The following is an 18,211-nucleotide window of genomic DNA, read 5'->3' as shown; positions in this document are numbered from 1 at the left end:
AGTTTTGTTTTGTTTTGTTTTTTTAATTTTTTTCTTAATTAACTTGAGTATTTCTTATTTACATTTCGATTATTATTCCCTTTCCCGGTTTCCTGGGCAATATCCCCCTAACCTCTCCTCCTCCCCTTCTATACAGGTGTTCCCCTCCCCATCCTCCCCCCATTACCGCCCTCCCCCAAACAATCACGTTCACTGGAGGTTCAGTCTTAGCAGGACCAAGGGCTTTCCCTTCCACTGCAGACCTTAGTTTTTACCAAATCTGTATATCACCTATTATTTATTTGTACTTTTTCTTTAAAACAACTCAAGGTTTATGTTAAAACACTCATTTTTTTCTCCAGAGGCAATATCCATGACACCCAACATGAAATGGGGTTATTTAAGTATAACCAGCCAAAACCTCGACTCTGTGGAATTTACAAATAAAATGAGTATATTGGAGGGATACAGGGCAACACCTGGAGAACAATCAGCTGATGAAGCAAGTATTGGGAAAGGGGCGCTGGGATAGAGGTCATAGGCAGCCCAAGGCTGACTCAGCCCAGAACTATGTGGCTTTGATGAAAGTTCCAGAAAACAGCATCATGTTTGCCTCTCAATTCGGCCAATAATAGAAGAAGCATCTAGATCGTCAGTCCAATCAAAAGTGATTCCAGTCACCTGCAATAGTGGGGCGTGGTGTAGCTCCCCCAAGGCCTGAGAAGGATCAGAGGGAAGAAGGGAGTGCACCACCAGCCCTGAATCCTTCCAACCACCTCATTTGCTTCCCTAGGAACACTTCCCTGTATCGGAAAAGACAGAACCACACTTCTGACCTCCTCACAGAGTAAAACAACATTTCTTTGATAATCCACCTAAACACTTCTAAATCAATAAATGGACTTACCTACAAGAAGTAAGAATAGAGGCTAGCTCTACTGTATAAACTTTAAGTAGCTACTACATAAGTAAATAGTATTATAAAAATAATCATTTGTTCCTAGAGCAATCTCATCAAACAAAAGACCAAATGAAGGAAAAAGGAGTATCAACAGTGGTATGTGGGGTACAGAATTTTTTTTCTGCATTGTCTTTTTTTCCCAGCATGTACTATTTAAACGTGGTATCATCAACCTAGCTCTCTCTGAGGCTCCAACTGTGTACTTACCCACCCACTCCCACTCAGCACTGTTTCCATTCACTCACTTTCTTTCTTTTTTTTTTTTAATCTTTATTAACTTGAGTATTTCTTATTTACATTTAGATTGTTATTCCCCTTCCCGGTTTCCGGGCCAACATCCCCTTAACATCCCCCTCCCCTTCCATATGGGTGTTCCCCTCCCCGTCCTCCCCCAATTACCACCCTCCCCCCAACAATCACGTTCAGAGGGGTGAACCCAATTTTTTATAGGGTTATTTGTCTCTCTGTGGTCTAACTTCTTGAGTTCTTTGTATATTTTGGATATAAGGCCTCTATCAGTTGTAGGATTGGTAATGATCCTTTCCCAATTTGTTGGTTGTTGTTTTGTCCCAACAACAGGGTCCTTTGCCTTACAGAAACTTTGCAGTTTTATGAGATCCCATTTGTCGATTCTCGATCTTAGAGCATAAGCCATTGGTGTTTTGTTCAGGAAATTTTTTTCCAGTGCCTATTTAATGGTCCTTTGAGCTGGGAGTCTTCACTGTCTTCTATACCTATGATCCTTAGGTTTGATCTTCTCATTGAATCCTGGATTTCCTGATTGTTTTGGACCAGTAGCTTTTTCCATTTTACATTATCTTTGACAGTTTTGTCGATGATTTCTATGGAATCTTCTGCTCCTCAGATTCTCTCTTCTATCTCTTGTATTCTGTTGACTCACTTTCTTTCTTAGCAGTACTTCCACATATGGTAAAAGACAGGTCACTATCTTGACTTCCTCACAAATAATAAAGCAACATTCCCTTGATAATCCATGTGAACACTTCTAAATTAATAAATGGCCTTGCTGACCCATCAAGTAAGCAGAATGTACCCCTGGAGACTCTGTTCTCCATCCCTGGAATTACAGATTCTGTTGTGAATGACAAATACTGCACTTTCATTTAAAAGAAGACAAACTGAAATTCATGCATCTAAATGCATTCAGTGACAGTGAGAAAGGGTATCCAAACCTCCAAGACTTCAGGAAGCTACAGGCTGGTATCTCTAACTATAGTCTGTCTCTGGCTACAGGGACACCAAGCTATTGAAAAAAGAGAGTTGCTACTTAGCCGATAGATTGCCTTTGAGATCCTGTTCAGTTTTTTATATTGTGAGAATTATCAAAGCTAGTTAGTTCTCAATTTTCTTAATTAAAATATAAAAAATATTTTCCCTTGGCTCCCAAATCCCTTGAGAGAGAGAGCTCATCACCCGGACAGGTGGGCACTCCAGAGACTGCACAGCAGGAGAGAACACCAATACTGACCACCCCTGCCCACATCCCTGGCCCAAGAGGAAACTGTATAGGGCCTCTGGGAACCAGAAGATAGGGGCACTTGAATGGCAGGTCCCCTGCACTCCAGACACCACCCGGACCTGAAGGGATCCGATCAACAGTTCTCTACACCCAAATCCCATGGGAGGGAGACCAGCTAAACCTTCAGAGGGGCAGACATGCCTGGGAAGCCAGAAAAGGCTACACTCTGCCCACATTTCTGACTCCAGAGGAAAACACTTAACTCCATCCGGGACACCTGTGCACAGGGACTGGGGGAGGGAGCCCTGGGAAAAGGCAACTCAGGCCATCCTGGTAGTCTCCCTCACAGAGCTCAACAGCAGCCCCCCACGAGCAACATGAGCTGCTGGACCACAGGTAAGACCAACTTTTCTGCTCCAAGCGACCTGCCTGATGGACTCAGGACACACGCCCACAGGAACAGCTGAAGACCAGAAGACAGGAAGGACTACACACCCAAAAGCAGAACACTCTGCTCCCATAATTGGCTGAAAGAAAACAGAAAAACAGGTCTAGAGCACTCCTGACACACAGGCCTATAGGACAGTCTAGCCACTGTCAGAAATAGCAGAACAAGGTAACACCAGAGACAACCTGATGACAAGAGGCAAGCACAGGAACCCAAGCAACAGAAATCAAGACTACATGGCATCATCAGACCCCAATTCTCCCACCAAAACAAACACTGAATATCCAAACATACCAGAAAAGCAAGATCTAGATTTAAAAATCACATTTGATCATGATGCTGGAGGACTTCAAGAAAGACATGAAGAACTCTCTTAGAGAAAGACAGGAAAACATACATAAACAAATAGAAGCCTATAGGGGGGAATCACAAAAATCCCTGAAAGAATTCCAGGAAAACACAATCAAACAATTGAAGGAATTAAAAGTGGAAATAGAAGCAATAAAGAAAGCACAAAGGGAAACAACCCTGGACATAGAAAACCAAAGGAAGAGACAAGGAGCCACAGATACAAGCATCACAAAGAGAATACAAGGGATAGAAGAGAGAATCTCAGGAGCAGAAGATTCCATAGAAATCATTGACACAACAGTCAAAGAAAATGGAAAATGGAAAAAACTACTGGTCCAAAACATACAGGAAATCCAGGACTCAATGAGAAGATGAAACCTAAGGATAACAGGTGTAGAAGAGAGTGAAGACTCCCAGCTCAAAGGACCAGTAAATATCTTCAACAAAATCATAGAAGAAAACTTCCCTAACCTAAAGAAAGAGATGCCCATAAACATACAAGAAGCATACAGAACTCCAAATATATTGGGCCAGAAAAGAAACTCCTCCTGTCACATAATAGTCAAAACACCAAATGCACAAAACAAAGGAAGAATATTAAAAGCAGTAACGGAAAATGGTCAAGTAACATATAAAGGCAGACCTATCAGAATCACACCAGATTTCTCACCGGAGATTATGAAAGCCAGAAGATCCTGGACAGATGTTATACAGACCCTAAGAGAACACAAATGCCAGCCCAGGTTACTGTATCCAGCAAAACTCTCAATTAACATAGATGGAGAAAACAAGATATTCCATCACAAAACCAAATTTACATAATATCTTCCTACAAATCCAGCACTACAAAGGATAATAAATGGTAAAGCCCAACATAAGGAGGCAAGCTACACCCTAGAAAAAGCAAGAAACTAATCAACTGGGCAACAAAACAAAGAGAAGAAAAGCACACAAACATAATCTCACATCCAAATATGAATATAACCGGAAGCAATAATCACTATTCCTTAACCTATCCACATCAATGGTCTCAACTCCCCAATGAAAAGACAAAGATTAACAAACTGGATACACAATGAGGACCCTGCATTCTGCTGCCTACAGGAAACAAATCTCAGAGACAAAGACAGACACTACCTCAGAGTGAAAGGCTAGAAAACAACTTTCCAAGCAAATGGTCTGAAAAGCAAGATGGAATAGCCATTCTAATATCAAATAAAATTGATTTTCACCCAAAAGTCATTAAAAAGATAAGGAAGGATACTTCATATTCATCATATTCATTCATTTCACTTGGTGGAAAAACCCACCAAGATGAACTCTCAATCCTAAATATCTATGCTCCAAATACAAGGGCACCTACATTCATAAAAGAAACCTTACTAAAACTCAAAGCATGCATTGCACCTCACACAATAATAGTAGGAGATTTCAACACCTCACTTTCATCAATGGACAGATCATGGAAACAGAAATTAAACAGATCCATAGACAGACAAAAAGAAGTCATGAACCAAATGGACTTAACAAATATTTATAGAATATTCTATCCTAAAACAAAAGGATATACCTTCTTCTCACCGCGACATGGTACTTTCTCCAAAATTGACCATATAATTGGTCATAAAACAGGCCTCAACAGATACCGAAAGATAGAAATAATCCCATGTGTCCTATCAGACCACCATGGGCTAAAGCTGGTCTTCAATAACAATAAGGGAAGAACGCCCACATATACGTGGAAATTGAACAATGCTCTACTCAATGATAACCTTGTCAAGGAAGAAATAAAGAAAGAAATTAAAGACTTCTTAGAATTTAATGAAAATGAAGTACAACATACCTAAACTTATGGGACACAATGAAAGCTGTGCTAAGAGGAAAACTCATAGCGCTGAGTACCTGCAGAAAGAAACAGGAGAGAGCATATGTCAGCAGCTTGACAGCACACCTAAAAGCTCTAGAACAAAAAGAAGAGTACACCCAGGAGGAGTAGAAGGCAGGAAATAATCAAACTCAGAAATGAAATCAAACAAGTAAAAACAAAAAGGACCATAGAAACAATCAACAGAACCAAAAGTTGGTTCTTTGACAAAAATCAACAAGATAGATAAACCCTTAGCCAGACTAATGAGAGGACACAGACAGTCTGTCCAAATTAACAAAATCAGAAATGAAAAAGGGAGACATAATTACAGAATCAGAGGAAATTTAAAAAAAACATCAGATCCTACTATAAAAGCCTATATTCAACAAAACTTGAAAATCTGCAGGAAATGGACAATTTCCCAGACAGATACCAGGTACCGAAGTTAAATCCGGAACAGATAAACCATTTAAAGAACCCCATAACTCCTAAAGAATTAGAAGCAGTCATTAAAGGTCTCCCAACCAAAAAGCGCCCAGGTCCACATGGGTTCAGTGCAGAATTCTATCAGACCTTCATAGAAGACCTCATACCAATATTATCCAAACTATTCCACAAAATTGAAACAGATGGAGTGCTACCGAATTCCTTCTATGAAGCCAAAATCACTCTTATACCTAAACTACACAAAGACCCAACAAAGAAAGAAAACTTCAGACCAATTTCCCTAATGAATATCGACGCAAAAATACTCAATAAAATTCTGGCAAACCGAATCCAAGAGCACATCAAAACGGTCATCTACCATAATCAAGTAGGCTTCATCCCAGGCATGCAGGGATGGTTTAATATACTGAAAACCATCAACGTAATCCATTCTATAAACAAACTGAAGGAACAAAACCACATGATCATCTCATTAGATGCTGAGTAAGCATTTGACAAAATTTAACATCCCTGCATGATAAAAGTCCTGGAAAGAATAGGAATTCAAGGCCCATACCTAAACATAGTAAAAGCCATATACAGAAAACCAGTAGCTAACATTAAACTAAATGGAGAGAAACTTGAAGCAATCCCACTAAAATCAGGGACTAGACAAGGCTGCCCACTCTCTCCCTACTTATTCAATATAGTTCTTGAAATTCTAGCCAGAGCAATCAGACAACAAAAGGAGGTCAAGGGGATACAGATCAGAAAAGAAGAAGTCAAAATATCACTATGTGCAGATGATATGATAGTATATTTAAGTGATCCCAAAAGTTCCACCAGAGAACTACTAAAGCTGATAAACACCTTCAGCAAAGTGGCTGGGTATAAAATTAACTCAAATAAATCAGTAGCCTTCCTCTACACAAAAGAGAATCAAGCCGAGAAAGAAATTGGGGAAAGGACACCCTTCATAATAGTCCCAAATAATATAAAATACCTTGGTGTGACTTTAGCCAAGCAAGTGAAAGATCTGTATGATAAGAACTTCAAGCCTCTACAGAAAGAATTTGAAGAAGACCTCAGAAGATGGAAAGATCTCCCATGCTCATGGATTGGCAGGACTAATATAGTAAAAATGGCCATTTTACCGAAAGCAATCTACAGATTCAATGCAATCCCCATCAAAATACCAATCCAATTCTTCAAAGAGTTAGACAGAACAATTTGCAAATTCATCTGGAACAACAAAAAACCCAGGATAGCTAAAACTATCCTCAACAATAAAAGGACTTCTGGGGGGATCACAATCCCTGAACTCAAGCAGTATTACAGAGCAATAGTGATAAAAACTGCATGGTATTTGAACACAGACAGACAGAGCAGTGGAATAGAATTGAAGACCCAGAAATGAACCCACTCACCTATGGGCACGATTTTTGACAAAGGGGCTAAAACCATCCAATGGTAAAAGATAGCATTTTCAGCAAATGGTGCTGGCTCAACTGGAGGTCAGCATGTAGAAGAATGCAGATCGATCCATGCTTATCACCCTGTACAAAGCTTAAGTCCAAGTGGATCAAGGACCTCCACATCAAACCAGATACACTCGAACTAATAGAAGAAAAAGTGGGGAAGAATCTCGAACACATGGGCAGTGGAGAAATTTCCTGAACAAAACACCAATGGCTTATGCTCTAAGATCAAGAATCGACAAATGGGACCTCATAAAACTTCAAAGCTTCTGTAAGGCAAAGGACCCTGTTGTTAGGACAAAATTGCAACCAACAGATTGGGAAAAGATCTTTACCAATCCTACAACTGATAGGATTTGTATATACAAAATATACAAAAAACTCAAGAAGTTAGACCGCAGGTAGACAAATAACCCTATTAAAAGATGGTGTTCAGAGCTAAACAAAGAATTCACACCTGAGGAATGCCGAATGGCTGAGAAACACCTAAAGAAATGTTCAACATCTTTAGTCATAAGGGAAATGCAAATCAAAACAACCCTGAGATTTCACCTCATAACAGTGAGAATGGCTAAGATCAAAAACTCAGGTGACAGCAAATGCTGGCGAACATGTGGAGAAAGAGGAACACTTCTCCATTGTTGGTGGGATTGCAGACTGGTACAACCATTCTGGAAATCAGTCTGGAGGTTCCTCAGAAAATTGGACATTGAACTACCTGAGGACCCAGCTATACTTCTCTTGGGCATATACCTAAAGATGCCCCAACATATAACAAAGACACGTGCTCCACTATGTTCATAGCAGCCTTATTTATAATAGCCAGAAGCTGGAAAGAACCCAGATGCCCTTCAACAGAGGAATGGATACAGAAAATGTGGTACACCTACACAATGGAATATTACTCAGCTATCAAAAATAATGACTTTATGAAATTCATAGGCAAATGGATGCAACTGGAAAATATCATCCTGAGTGAGGTAACCCAATCACAGAAAAATGAGTGCACACATGGTATGCACTCATTGATAAGTGGATATTAGCCCAAATGCTTGAATTACACTAGATGCACAGAACACATGAAACTCAAGAAGGATGACCAAAATGCAAATGCTTCACTCCTTCTTTAAAAGGGGAACAAGAATACCCTTGGGAGGGAATAGGGAGGCAAAATTTAGAACAGAGGCAGAAGAAACACCCATTCAGAGCCTGCCCCACATGTGGTCCATACATATACAGCCACCCAATTAGATAAGATGGATGAAGCAAAGAATTGCAGGCTGACAGGAACCGGATGTAGATCTCTTCTGAGAGACACAGCCAGAATACAGCAAATACATAGGCGAATGCCAGCAGGAAACCACTGAACTGAGAATGGGACCCCCTTTGAAGGAATCTTAGAAAGGACTGAAAGATCTTGAAGGGGCTTGAGACCCCATATGAACAACAATGCCAACCAACCAAAGCTTCCAAGACTAAGCCACTACCCAAAGAACATACATAGACTGACCCTGGGGTCCAACCTCATAGAAGGCAATGAATAGCCTAGTAAGAGCACCAGTGGAAGAGGAAACCATTGGTCCTGCCACGACTGAACCCCCAGTGAATATGATTGTTGGGGTGAGGGTGGTAATGGGGGAGGATTGGGAGGGGAACACCCATACAGATTTGGAGGGGGAGGGGTTAGCGGGATGTTGGTCTGGAAACCAGGAAGGGGCATTACAATCAAAATGTAAATAAGAAATACTTAATTTAATAAAGATGGGAAAAATATTTTCTTGTAAACCTTCCTCTGGTCAGAAGTTAGATCATTGATCTTAGAGTCAATCCGGAGTCCAGCTCCAGAGTGCACACTGGAAGTCCCTCCAACACACCAGCTCTCAGGTTCACCCCTGGTAGACAACTCACATTATCAGGATGCTCATCTAATTCTTCTGTTTTGTTCAGAGGAGCCATGCCATGAGTCTTTCATTTAACATCCTTATATCCAGAGTATCACTACTTCATGACATACAAAAATGCATGGCGATTCTTCCATTTCCAACATTCCGCCCTCTTTAGAAGTGCAGACAACAGCTTTGGATTAGAGTTCGAATGCCCGCAGGGGCAGCATAGTTGTTTATCTTGGAGTCATTATCCTGTAAGTTTCCCCTTCTGTACCTGCAGACTGTGGAAGCTGAGGTCCTCCACTGACATCTATGTGACTCTACCACACAGCTACTGTGTACATAAATTTGTCAAGTGCTTTTCTCCTGGTAAACGTGCATGTTCAAGTTTTTAAAAGGGAGTTATTTCTGGTGTGTTTTAGTCTACTGCCAGTCAGTACATAGACAGTATTAAAACATTAGGATAGCCATTTCCACAACAAATAGATTGCTAGTTCCAGTTTGGAACAAGTTCTTTCCTCTGGTGGCTTATGTAACTTGCCCAAAGGGAAGCAGACATTATTTTTAGGTGAGTTATTTTATTAAGACTACACAATATTCGTCCATTTCCAAGATCCCTCTTCCTTTAGAAGTGCAGAGGTTTGACAACAGCATCGAATTAGAGTCCAAATGCCATCAAGGACAGCACAGTTGTGATTATTATTATCCTGTGTGCCTTGGGGTCATTATTATCCTGTAAGTTACCCTCTCTGCCTGCAGACTATGGAATTTGAGGTTCTCCACTAACATCTATGAACAGTTCTGAGAACTTTGAGATCTCAAAACTCTAAGTCCTTGCTTTGCCAACCTGACAATCTGAGTTTCATTCCTGGATCCCTCAATGGAAAGACAGAATCAACTCCAAAATGCTACTCTCAAACCCCAATGCAAGTACCCTGGCATGTGCTTGCCCATACTCACGCATACTGTATACACACACACACACACACACACACACACACACACACACACACACTCCAATGATGATGATGATGATGATGATGATGATGATGATGATGACGACGACGATGATGAAGAAAACAGAATTTTTCCCGCACTATAGTAGGCACAACTATTTGTTCATATTCAGTATTAAATAGAACCAAATCAACAGATAGATGATTTAATTACTTTGAAAACAAGAAACTAATCAGTACATTAATTTGCTTATGTGACTTCAATGCAAATTAAATAGCATTAATAATTATATAAGATATATGTTTAAATTCAAAAAACCCAGGATAGCTAAAGCTATCCTCAACAATAAAAGGACTTCAGGGGGAATCACTATCCCTGAACTCAAGCAGTATTACAGAGCAATAGTGATGAAAACTGCATGGTATTGGTACAGAGACAGACAGATAGACCAATGGAATAGAATTGAAGACCCAGAAATGAACCCACACACCTATGTTCACTTGATTTTTGACAAAGGAGCCAAAACCATCCAATGGAAAAAAGATAGCATTTTCAGCAAATGGTGCTGGTTCAACCGGAGGGCAACATGTAGAAGAATGCAGATCGATCCATCCTTATCACCCTGTACAAAGCTTAAGTCCAAGTGGATCAAGGACCTCCACATCAAACCAGACACACTCAAACTAATAGAAGAAAAACTAGGGAAGCATCTGGAACACATGGGCACCGGAAAAAATTTCCTGAACAAAACACCAATGGCTTATGCTCTAAGATCAAGAATCGACAAATGGGATCTCATAAAACTGCAAAGCTTCTGTAAGGCAAAGGACACTGTGGTTAGGACAAAATGGCAACCAACAGATTGGGAAAAGATCTTTACCAATCCTACAACAGATAGAGGCCTTATATCCAAAATATACAAAGAACTCAAGAAGTTAGACCACAGGGAAACAAATAACCCTATTAAAAAATGGGGCTCAGAGCTAAACAAAGAATTCACAGCTGAGGAATGCCGAGTGGCGGAGAAACACCTAAAGAAATGTTCAACATCTTTAGTCATAAGGGAAATGCAAATCAAAAGAACCCTGAGATTTCACCTCACACCAGTGAGAATGGCTAAGATCAAAAACTCAGGTGACAGCAGATGCTGGCGAGGATGTGGAGAAAGAGGGACACTCCTCCATTGTTGGTGGGATTGCAGACTGGTACAACCATTCTGGAAATCAGTCTGGAGGTTCCTCAGAAAATTGGACATTGAACTGCCTGAGGATCCAGCTATACCTCTCTTGGGCATATACCCAAAAGATGCCTCAACATATAAAAGAGACACGTGCTCCACTATGTTCATCGCAGCCTTATTTATAATAGCCAGAAACTGGAAAGAACCCAGATGCCCTTCAACAGAGGAATGGATACAGAAAATGTGGTACATCTACACAATGGAATATTACTCAGCTATCAAAAACAATGACTTTATGAAATTCGTAGGCAAATGGTTGGAACTGGAAAATATCATCCTGAGTGAGCTAACCCAATCACAGAAAGACATACATGGGTATGCACTCATTGATAAGTGGCTATTAGCCCAAATGCTTGAATTACCCTAGATCCCTAGAACAAACGAAACTCAAGACGGATGATCAAAATGTGAATGCTTCACTCCTTCTTTAAATGAGGAAAAAGAATACCTTTGGCAGGGAAGGGAGAGGCAAAGATTAAAACAGAGACTGAAGGAACACCCATCAGAGCCTGCCCCACATGTGGCCCATACATATACAGCCACCCAATTAGACAAGATGGATGAAGCAAAGAAGTGCAGACCGACAGGAGCCGGATGTAGATTGCTCCTGAGAGACACAGCCAGAATACAGCAAATACAGAGGCGAATGCCAGCAGCAAACCACTGAACTGAGAATAGGTCCCCCGCTGAAGGAATCAGAGAAAGAACTGGAAGAGCTTGAAGGGGCTCGAGACCCCAAAAGTACAACAATGTCAAGCAACCAGAGCTTCCAGGGACTAAGCCACTACCTAAAGACTATACATGGACTGACCCTGGACTCTGACCCCATAGGTAGCAATGAATATCCTAGTAAGAGCACCAGTGGAAGGGGAAGCCCTGGGTCCTGCTAAGACTGAACCCCCAGTGAACTAGACTATGGGGGGAGGGCGGCAATGGGGGGAGGGTTGGGAGGGGAACACCCATAAGGAAGGGGAGGGGGGAGGGGGATGTTTGCCCGGAAACCGGGAAAGGGAATAACACTTGAAATGTATATAAGAAATACTCAAGTTAATTTAAAAAAAAAGATAAAAGCTCCTGAGATATAAATTGTCATCAATATTCAATTAATGTAAGAATTAAAGAAAACATGAAATGTTTGTTATATATACACACATTAAATATCACCTTTTGTCTTGTTTTCTAGGAGCATATATAGGCACAAAATATTATTAATACATACTCTCATGCATTAAACAAAGCAATTTTCTTTAAAGAGTCATTCTCGGAAACCACTACAGAAAGCATTATATACGAAGTGGTATATGTTCTATTGTATAAACCTATCTCATAATGTATAAACCAACCTTTATATTTAAAGATTACTGGAAGAAATGATTCAGAGCCGCCTGAATGGATATATTAGAAAATTACTTTATTTTTGGATGCTCATTTTTCAAGGAATAATTGTGTAATGTACTACCTGGACATATCACCCCATGTATCAGATTTGTCTATGTCTTTCCTTTCTTACAGATACACATTGTATACAAATTACATTGTTCCACTCTTGAACCTAAAGGGAATGACACAAGGGAGAAATGATAGTTAAAAATATTTCTATTTATATACTACTATATCTAGAAGTAGCATTCATGTTCTGAGAAAGTGGATGTTTGGAAATATTAGTGATTCAATTACAGACAGAATCCTATGCGTAATAAGTTATGTATATTAAAAGTTCACTTACATCTAGAAGTCTATATGCCATATCACATTTTAATGAATCTGTTTTTATTTCATAGAATAAATAAAGTTTTTTACTATTACTGTACCATAAAGTAATTTTATATTCCATACAATACTCCCCAATATCCATGCAGTAATAATGCTTAGCAAGGTGTTTACCCTGCCTGTGGAGATGTCAAAAACCTATTGTACATTTGTCATAATAAACCCAATGTATGAATAAAAAAATATATGTTTAAATGTACATATAATTTCCAACATCAAAGTGTGTGTGTGTTGGGTTGTGTCATCCATGCATTTAACTATGTGGGTGCACACACAGAGTCACATGCAAAGACCAGAGAAGAACTGGAATCTTACTCTATGATTCCCATCTCATTGCCTTGAGGTCTGAAGATAATACAGTAATTATATCAGGAACAGATGATTTTCTGCACATCAAATCTATGAATGTTCCTTTGCTCTTTCTTCAATACCAATCAACAAGCAAATTCAGTCCATGTGACTTTCATGTGTCTACTCAGTTAACCCAAGTGCTTCTTCAGAGAGTCATACATGGACCACGCAACTTCATCATGGTGTGTGGGATATGTCTCATCCACAGAAGAGCAATACCCTTGTAGAATGCATTTAAGCCTTGTTCTCCCTACATTTAGGAAATGGCTTTCATCAATGTGTTAGCATAGACAAGACTGGGTTTCAATCCAAATTTTAGCAGCTTCCATAGGACCCAGGGCAGTGTTGGCACAAAAATCAGCACTGTCAGAATCAGCTAGATATATTGTCGTGTGCCATAAATAGTTGTTTTCCTCACCAAGTTTGTTGGTATATATGGCTTTGAAGATGTCATAGAAGTTGAACTTGCAGAGCCCTTGCATGGAATAGCCAATCAAAGTTGGCTGGTCTGTATTGGTGAGTTAGCTATACTCCTTTGTGCTCCAGCAGATTGCACTCCCAGCCACCCCCCAGAGACCTCTGGATTCACAAATGAAACACACACACACATACACACACACATATCAGTTAATTTTAAATGCCTTATCTATCTCAAAAGCTGAGCAGTTCTAATCCTCCTCCTCCCCACAGCTAGCACACATTTCCCTACTGTAATCCTGACCTAATGCCTTCTAATTCTATATTTTATTTTTGTTTCCCTGGCTCCTTCTGGGTGGCTCCCTAGTCTTTGCTGCCAAAGACACTTCTGAGTAGTCCTTTGGGGCTGCATTCCTTCTCACCTCCATTTTGGATGATTTTCCTTCTGCAGATCTAAATCTGATCCATCTCCCTCCAAATCATGATACTCCACCTCTCCTCCCCTTCAGTTCCTAGCTCACACAAATCCAAAGGTCTCACCTCAGTCTAACTGCCTACTCATTGACCATTGGCTGTTTACTGATCAACCAAAAACCAATTGGGGACAAGGACCTTCAGCATTTGGACACTCAGATTCCCAATTTGGGAGGCAGGATTAATTCAAAGCATTAGAACCAATCCCCAACACTGGTCCTTTAGCCAAACCATGAACACTGTCTTCTTTTGGTATAACAGAATTCATAAAATGTGCCCCTCCGCTTTTGAGAGTCCCCCTGCATGAGGCATTTTATTAAATCCAAGGGAACAATAGCAGAGTACATCAGCCTGCAGTTTAAGACACCACCAAAACCACACAGCACAAAATACTCCACAGAGCCAAATTCACAGCAGTACCCTTTCAAGGCAGAGGCTGCCAGGTGCAGGGAACGTCAGGGGAGGCCCAGAGACCCAAGATCCCATTATGTACCACCTGCAGGTGTGGGGCTTTGAAGGGGTTCCTCCCCACCAGGTGAGTCAAGGATGAGAACATCCTCTTGCCTGCTATGGAGAACACCCACAAGGTGGCATGCAGTGCATGGGCCAAATAACATGCAGCTCATAAAGAGGCCGAATCTCATCCATTTTGGAAGAGCGTGCCCTTCACCTACACAAACTATTTGAAACACTCTTGTACATGTGAACATCACTGTAGAGGGCCGCAATAACATTCACCACCACTAGATGGCACTGGCTTCCACTGCGCCCCACGTGGAAGGCCAGGATAGCCTCCGCCATTACAAGATGGCGCCAGCCTTCGCCGTGCCAGCCGGCTCCCTTTCAGGAAGTTAACTGTGCACATGTGCAAGAGTGCCTTCATGCCAGGTCTTTGCCCACTCCGGGGCGTGCCTTATGAGATCATGGGTAAACAACCAATCAGGTGTGGGTGTGCCGCACTAGGGTGTTTATAAGCACGCCATGTTGGCGTGGCGGGTGCTTCCTCTTCTAAGATTAATAAAGTTGGTCACAATAAGGATTTCTATGTACCCGAGTGTTTCCTGCCGGCGGGAAGTCGCGCGCGGGATATTTGGTGCCGAAACCCGGGACAAAAAAGCTACATCATCGCCGGTGCCAAGAGGAGGCTCCGTTTCACGGAAGAAGTCCAGAAGCTGTGGGATGCGGGTAAGACTCTGAGAGACTATGTTTAGCCTTGATCTGTTCCAGCTCAGTCCCCTGCCAGACGCGGCAGGAGCCGCTATGGTTGCTCTGGCAGCCCTCGGGTTGTTTCTATTGACCTTTGAGTTTCTAGTTACCGCCAAACGGCATCAGAGGTCGCGTGGGAACTGCCCAGCTGTAACAGCAAAGTGGAGAGTGTTGGGGGAAGGGCAAAGCGTGTCAGAAACAGAGGGTAGTGAAAAGTTGCAACGAGAAAAGGATCCTGATCGATCTCAAGCACCAGGCCCCTCTGCAGTCTTACCACTGCCAGAGGCGAAAGATTGGGGAAAGAACGCCCTGGGTGAGGAGAAGGGAGGAGATAAAAGGAACACAGCATTTTGGGAGAAAAATTTTGTCTTTGTGCCTGTTAGAAGTGTACTTAAGCTCCGGCGCCGGCTCTGGGGACGCCGCGGCGTCCCTGCACTGACGCGACAGCTTTACAAAGTCATACTGATCAGATTTGATAGAAGCAGACCGCCTGAAAATTTATTCGGGAGAATCAAACAAAAGGACATCTCAGTGCCCGTGCACAGCCTGATGGAGTTAATGTAATTGGGTTGTGAGTAAATATATTCAGGGCTGTGTTTCACTCCCATACATTGGCAAATGTCAGTCGTTCTGCTCAGATAATATATCTCAGTATCTTACAGGAATTGGGTTTCAACACGTTGGTGGACTAGTCCAGGAATTGAGACAATCCATCGCCCATATCGACTCCACTCGAGTGGATAGTCACCGTGAACACCATCTGGTTTTTTCCCTCTTTGTCTATTGTATGTCTCTGGTGCACCAGGATGTCCCCATGTCTGTCAGTGTATGTCTGTGGTTTTTATTTCTCGTTGTTTAAATGTTTTATGTTTCATGTTCAAAAGAAAAAATGGTAAAAACTTTATCTGCCGGTCATTCACACCTTGACTTGGTTTTGACTCATTTCAAAAGGGAACAAATGAATAAAAAATAGTTTCAATCAGGTCTTTGAAGCACTGTGCCTGGAGCCAGGTGTCTAGATTAGCTGGAGAAGCTGCCCAGAGGCTAAGCGTCTACACGAGCTGATCTTAAAGGCGCCAACAGCTTCTCAGCTTCTTCGATACAAGAGTTGATAGCTGTTTCTCTTAGAGAGATCCCTGACTTACTATTTGACTCAACAGGTGACAAGGTGCTTCTCTTAAAATCATAGCTAAAAAGGTAAAAATGGTGTTTGGTCTAAATATTAAAGATATGTGTAGCCACTTCAATTTTGTTTCTCATTGGTTTTAAATGTATAAATATGCTCTACTTGCCTTGGTTATGGACTATTGGCTTTCAAGTTATTGGATATGGTTAAAAGGGTATAATATTGGTAACAGAAAGTTGACATAAAGCTGGTAATCTGGATGGAGTCATTCTAGATAGCGTGTGACATGGGCCAACCTAGGGAAACAGGTCTAAATTGAAATAATATTTTTATGGAATTATTATCCTAGAAACCAGGCTTCTAAAAGAATTTAGGACATTGTCTCTTTGTTGAGGTATTGGAGACCGCACCATCGTGCGTTCATATATAAGAATTGACAGTCAAACTTTGTACTAGTTTGTTGGGTCGAGTTTTGCTTTCCAAAGTTGTGGTTTGCCCTGGAGCTATCGGTATTTTTATGCTAATTTCCACTGCCCTAAGGACAGCTGCCTAGTCACTTACTCAGAACTCAGGTGATCTTGTGGCTGTGTTCTGGTGTTACAAAGAGAACTTAAAGATTGTGATTTAGGATTGCCAGTGTTACATTGACTAACTCAAACTTATTTTTAATTAAGGAAAAATCATACAGGTAGAGATTGTTACAAGATTTACGAAGGATTGATGAGGTTTTGGAACTTGTGAGAACATTACAGCCAGTTTACTTACTCCAACTGCCATTTCAGGATAGATTTAGAGGATTGCTAACAGCCTTATATTAGGTAATTTTGCTGCTTCTTCAGTGTAAGAAGTTAGAACTTAAATCTTTCAATGTATATGGAAATTTTTACTACAAACCTTTACTCTCAAAATGAGCTTTGATATTTGGGGAGTAGCTGTTACACTACTCCAGATAAGAATATTTGAAGCTAGGGCTAGAGAGATGGCTCAGCCGTTAAAGGCTAGGCTCACAACCAAAAAGAATATTTGAAGCTAATTTTAAGCTTCTAATGATATGTTAATTGGCTGAGTACCTCACCCTACCAGAGGACTTAGGTCTTTGTTATGCACATTGGAGATAAAGCTTCAGCTGTGTTAGTACAGAGTTGTGGACTGGAGTCATAGAAGTATTTTGAAAAGAAACCTGGTAAAACATCTTATTCCAAACAACAGTTAATTGGTTATTACAAAATACTGATATTTGGCCTATTACATATACAAATTTTTCAGACGAAATTGATAATTTTACTCTTTACATGCTTTTGTACTTCCTGTATATTTGTGCATACAACCCATAGGAAATGCGCTTACTGTATTTATAGGTGGTTCATCTAATGAAAAGGCTACATATATGATTGGATCACTTGTTTATTCTCTTGAGTTTCTATTGCTTCAACACAGATTATTAAATTCTGTAGTTTAGTCACTGTTTTTAAATCAAACTTTCAATTCACATACTGATACCCAATGTGTGGCTTGTGGTTTACAATTGATTTCAATTACTTAATGCTTTATTAGAGACAGGTTTTCTACTTAAAATCAGTGAGTGATTTCAGTGTAAATTGTCTGACAACTCACTGTCCTTTCAGTGCTCTGGCTCAGACAACTAAACAAAACCATAGACCCAGCTCTTTGAAAATGGTAATGGAGTTGATAACACACCCTCATGAAACGAGGAAGACTCCATTTGCTTACTTTCAACTCCCAGCCTCACCCTGCCAGCTCAGGGATTTCTAGTAAGACTGAATCTAGACGATA

General features: G+C 40.8%; 1 pseudogene; it reads right to left on the bottom strand.

Moving 5' to 3' along the window:
• Positions 1 to 13,196: 13,196 nt before the first annotated feature.
• On the bottom strand, positions 13,197 to 14,641 carry Slc25a3-ps1 (solute carrier family 25 member 3, pseudogene 1; annotated as a pseudogene).
• Between the last annotated feature and the right edge of the window lie 3,570 nt (positions 14,642 to 18,211).

This window comes from Rattus norvegicus, chromosome 15, assembly GCF_021556685.1.
Source record: "Rattus norvegicus strain SHRSP/BbbUtx chromosome 15, alternate assembly SHRSP_T2T, whole genome shotgun sequence".
NCBI lineage: Eukaryota > Metazoa > Chordata > Mammalia > Rodentia > Muridae > Rattus > Rattus norvegicus.
This window is presented reverse-complemented; position numbering and strand designations above follow the sequence as displayed.